We start from the raw sequence: 5,997 nt of genomic DNA, 5'->3' as shown, positions 1-5,997 counted from the left end.
CAGCTAAGGTTTTACTAAGTACAAAGGAATGGAGTCACCAGATATTATCAAGGGAAAACAGCACAGAATGGCATGTACACTGCCCCTTGACCTCCTGCTTGCCTGATCACCTGCTTGCTTGTCTGTAGACAGTGTTTTGCTTGAGCAATTGTCCAAGGCTTAGCTATAAAAACCGTAGCTTCCCTGAATGGGGTGAGGAGCTTTAACCAACCTGCTGCCATCAGTGCTGCCCCTGAATGTAAGTAATAAAGGCTGTGTCCACTTCATCTGGTCCTCCTTGTGCTTTCTCTAGGATCCCACAACAACACCAAGCTGATTTTCCTTCTGAATTCCAAGGGATACAAAATAATACTGGCTTAACCAAGAGAGTTTATTTCTTTCACACATGAGTGAAAATAAGCAGTCCAGAATGGATATGGTGACTTTGCTCAACAAAATCTTTAGAAACCGAGGATCCTCACAACTCTCCACATCTCTTGGGTATGGTCCTTGTCCTCAAGGTCCAAGACATCAGATCCAAATTTCAGGCAGCTGGATGGATGAAGGGACAAAAAATGGACAAAAGGGCATGTACCAGCTGTCTTTTAAAGAATGTTCCCAAGAGCTTTCACATGACAGCTCTGATTATATCTTATTGGCCAGAGATAGTTGCATGGCCACATCTACCAGCAAGGAAGACTTAAAAGTATAATCTTTATTCTAGTAGGTCATGAGGCTAACTATGAATTGGAAATGTTATTATTGTGGGAGAAGAAGAGACAGATATTAAAGGCTAGCTAGAAGTAATTGGCACCCCAACACTTTTTCCCTTTTTAAGGTTTTTTTTTATCATTTCTACCAGATAATTCCTAACAGCATATAAACTTGAGTTAGAATTTATTATCTCCAAAATAAACTTTTCTTTGACCTTATTATACTTCCAATCTGCTTCCCCACATTCTGTAGCCATTAACAGCAAACATTCTTGAAAGAATTGTCTACAAATGCAATTTCTTGTTTCTTGCTTCCTATATTACCCTTCAGTCCACTCTTGTTTCTATACTCATCAGTCCACTAAAGCCACTCTTGTCAATATCATCAAAGAACTCTATGTTGTCAAATCTAATGATCACATTTCTGTCCTGTGATAATTAGCCTTCTCATTAACATTTGAAATAGATGATCAATCCTTATTTTTTTAAAACTTTTCACTTTATTAATACCATATATTTACAAATCTGGCCACTCCTTTTCAGTGCCTTTGACCTGAATTCAACATTGGAATTACCCATACTTTGTTTTCACCCCTTTCTTCTCTTTCACATCATTCCTTAGGTGGTTTCTCACTCCCACCTTACATACCATCTTTATGCTGATGACTCCCAGTGAAAGTCTTCAAAAGACTAAACTTCAGATTTATATATTCACCTGTCCATTTAAAATCAGTGCTTGGACATCTTAGGCCTCTCTAACATAATACATGTAAAATAGAATTTATAACATCCTCCTCCTACCCAGTCTGTACTTTCCCCATGTTTCCTATCTTAAAAAATGCCATTAACATATGTCAGAATCCTTAGAGTCATCATTTATTCCTCCTTTTCTCTCACTCCCAAATTTCCATCCATCAGCAAATCCTGACCGTACTACATCTGATATGAATTTCTAATTCATCCACTTTTCCAGCCTCCACTATTCCTACCCTACTCTAAGGAAAACTCATCTCTTGTCTGAACTATAGGATAATGTAATATTTTAAAAATGGAAATTAAATCATGTCACTCTCCTAATCAAAATCTTCTTATAGCTTCCCATTGCACTTAAAATAAAATTCAAACTCTCACATGATATGGCCCCTTAGTCTAGATGTCTCTTGGTCCATTTTTATTTCTCCTACTCTTTTTCCTATCCAAACCTGTACATTCCCCTATGTTTTCCATCTTGGGGTACAGGAGCATACAACAATCTTCTATGGATCTGAGATAGTAACTAGGATACCGATAAATGTTAACAGTGAGGAGGCATAAAGGGTAAATGGTGTGAGGATCAAAGAAAGAAGAAATGTTGCATGAGAGTAAAAGAAGAGCACGAGGAAAAAGCTGGTGGTATCTTTTGCTCCCAAGTTTTGGAAAAAAGAATGATTTTCACAGGAGAGGGCTTCAGAGGAAATGTTTCGGTCTGGATTGTCCCCAAATCAAGCTCTGAGATAAGAATTCCAGCTTAAGTGGCTTTTTTGGAAGGTAATCACAGGGAATACCCTTAAAGGAGTGGGTAGAGTGTGAGATGGGGAGAGAAGAAAGCCAATAAAGGGGCACGTTCTAAAGCAAATTACCACTGTGAGTAACTGGAGCTTAATCATTCTGGAAATTTCTAGGAAGAAATGTAGAACATACAACTCAGTTATTCCATCTGAAGGATAACCTACTCCTGTCAGTCATTGGTTCAGGGCTGTTTCAGAGAAGTCGTTCATCCCCTGCCACATCTGGCTTCATTTATATGCAAGCAAAGAGGAATCCGGGGGCAAGAAGAAAACCTCTAAGCAAAGAGATTCAGGGTCTGTCAGTTGGAACTCAGGTTGGCACAGGCAGAAAAATGGTAAGTGCCCAGGAGATATGAGTGGAGTACTATCAGTATCTGGGACAGGAAGCAACATGTGAGCAGGGAGCCAGGATTCCATCAAGACAACAAAGTGGAGGGACCATTCTATAACTAGACAGAAAGTGAAAAACCTACTTTACTTTAAAATAGACATTTAAAAATAATTGTATTTATTCTTCATTTCAGTGTGCAAATTTTAACACCTCATAATACTCAAATTATATTCAAATTTTCTTCAATTATTACAGAAATTTTCTTTACAGCTAGTTTGTCCAAATCAGGATTTAATCTAAAATCACACATTCATCTTTTACCTTGATGGCACTCTTTTTTAAAAAAATTTATATTATCTTGATTTATCAAAGAAATTGGGAGAGTTGTTCTGAACAATGTTATGCTTTTTGGATTTGTCTAAGTTCTTATTTGTGGTTTTATGTAGCTTGTTGTCCAATCTCTTGTATTTCTTATAAACTGAATGTTCAGTTTAAAGTCTTGATCACATTCAAATTAAAGTTGTATTTGGCTAGAATACATCAACATGGCATTGGAGCACATGAGGAGACATGTGCCTGATTGCCCTGTTGGTAGTAACGCTATAACTGACCACTTGCATCAACGTAATGGCAGCCGGATTCATTGTATAATTGGGTTTGCCTCCTGATGTCCAGAAAATAGTCTGTGGGCTATTACTTTGTCACCATAAAATTGTCGAGCTTTCCATCAAGTATTCACATGATAGTTTTAATCCCACTTGACAATTCTTGTCTGGATCAATGAATTCATGATAGGCTTAAAAAATAATTTTCTAATTCTTTCACACTATATTTGCCAGTTGGCATTCACAACTGGAACTTGTCTTGTTCAACCAAGGTAACCTAGTGCAGTAGATAAGAGCATGGACTTTGAAGCCACACTATCTGGATTTAAATCCTGGCCCTACCACTTCCTAGCTGTGTGATTAAGTCACTTTACCTCTAGGTATTTCAATTTCCTTATTAGTAAACTGTGGTTGCTATAAGAATTAAATAAAGTAATATTAGTAAAGTAATCAGAATAAGGCCTGCTACATGGTAAGGGCTAGGTAAGTGTTAAATAATTAAAAAGTAAAATTATGGCTATTTAGTTATGCTGAAATATAGCTCCTACTGGAAATGCAGGATAAATACTTAATTCTTTCCTTTTAATTATCAAATCTCAAAGTAAGGATTTAGTTTAATAGATGCCAGAAGGAGTGACAAATAAGCGGAATAAACATTGAAGAGCTCAGGAGGAGATTTGAGAAGGAAGGGATCTGGGAGAAGAGCCCAAAATGAGAACATGTAGAGCAGTACAGGGTTGAGAGAAGGAGAATACTAGAAAACTTTCTCCAACCTTTCTCTTCGTTCTACAGAGCCTCAGTCAAAATCACACAAGGCTGGGCAACTAAAGGAAATAGGAAACAGAGGTCCTGGTTAAAGGACAGACACTTGGCTATTCATGCACATTTGCAAGAGAAATTTTTACGTTTTCTTCACTTGTTATAATGATACTATTGCCTTGTTATGATACATATTATACATACTATACAATAATAAAAGTTTTAAACTCTTAAAACAGTCTGACCTGTGGTAGCAAAGTGGATAAAGTGTCGACCTGAAATGCTGAGGTCTCCAGTTTGAAACTCTAGGGTTGCCTGCTCAAGGAACATGTGGCAGTTGATGCTCCTCCTCCTTACTCTCTCTTTTTTCTCTCTCCTGTCTAAAATTAATAAGATCTTAAATTTTTTTTAATTCTTAAAACAAAACTTCCAAGAAAGCAACACAAAATTTATTTTAGCCCTATCATCTCAATTTGTTAAATGAAATAACAAGCCCACATTTGGGGATCCTTGTGAGACCTATGTAATCGCACAGGGACCCATGCTCAGTAGAGACCAAGCTTGCTTTAACACTATACTGTCAGTGTCTTGAAATTCTTAATAATGTTTGAACAAAGGAATGTGCATTTTTATTTTGCTCTAAATCCTGAAAATTATGCAAGCCTCTTTGGGCTCCTGACCCTGACCCCCAGCTAGCAGTCAGTCTGCCTCCTGCCCAACAGCCTAGGGAGATAGCCCTTTGCATTTCTAAACTTTCTCCTTTTTAACTCTTAGACTACTCTAAGCCTTGTTCTTACTAGCAGATTTTTAAATTGAATTTATTGGGTACAGGTTTTAAGTCTACGACTCAATAAAACGTCATCAGCACAGTAAATCATCAGCACGTATCTCCCCAAGCAAAATCTCTTTCTGTCTCCATTTTCTTCCCTTTCGCAGCTTTTTTTTATTAATCTTTTTTTTTTATTAATTTTAATGTGGTGACATTGATAGATCAAGGTACATATGTTGAGAGAAAACATCTCCAGATTATTTTGACATTTGATTATGCTGTATACCCCTCACCCAAAGTCATATTGTCTTCCGTGTCCTTCTATCTGGTTTTCTTTGTGCCCCTCCCCTCCCCCACCCCCTTTCTCCTTCCTCACCCCATCCCCCCTTGCCCCTCACCCTCATTACCATCACATTCTTGTTCATGTCCCTGAGTCTCATTTTTATGTCCCACCTATGTATGGAATCATATAGTTCTTAGTATTTTCTGATTTACTTATTTCGCTCAGTATAATGTTATCAAGGTCCATCCATTTTGTTGTAAATGATCCGATGTCATCATTTCTTATGGCTGAGTAGTATTCAATAGCAGCTTTTTGATTTGGTTGACTACACAGCTTGCTCCAGTCTCTGTTCTTTCCTGGGGTTCTGGTTCTTCTTCAGAACCATTGATGAAACACATTTCTTGGTGGGCAGTGCTCCTTCTCCAATCCCCAGGAACATGCTTTCATCAGAGCTGTAAGGATTGTCTGTATTGTCCTTTTACCTCTCAGTCTGAGCTTTTTCTTTATTACTTCTTGCTTGTTACTGAAATAAAACACATGGTTGAAAAGAGAAGAAACCACCACCCTCAACCACCTCACACTGACTCTACTTGACAGCATGTAAGTGTGGCACAGCTCAGCTCTGAGGCTCTGGACAGTTGAATGCAGGTGGGGGCTTGGTTGGAAGAGAAGGGAGAAGGGAAATAAAAGGATGCTCTAAAAATAGGATTATCAAAGTCGTCTGTCTGTCTTTCTATAGGAATATCCTTTATCTTTATGACAGCCAGATGAGGGCTAATTTTTAAAGAGTTCAAGGGAAGGCCACATCATGGGTTGTTTAATTATAAAAGATTTAAGAAGCCCTGGCCAGTTAGCTCAGTGGTAGAGTGTTGGCCTGGAGTGTGGATGTCTTGGGTTCGATTCCCAGCCAGGGCACACAGGAGAAGCATCCATCTGCTTCTCCACCCTTCCCCCTCTCTTTTCTCTCTATTTCTCTCTTCCCCTCCTGCAGACAAAGCTCCACTGGAGCAA

The sequence above is a fragment of the Saccopteryx bilineata genome, chromosome X, assembly GCF_036850765.1.
Source record: "Saccopteryx bilineata isolate mSacBil1 chromosome X, mSacBil1_pri_phased_curated, whole genome shotgun sequence".
In the NCBI taxonomy this organism is placed as follows: Eukaryota; Metazoa; Chordata; class Mammalia; order Chiroptera; family Emballonuridae; genus Saccopteryx; species Saccopteryx bilineata.
This window is presented reverse-complemented; position numbering follows the sequence as displayed.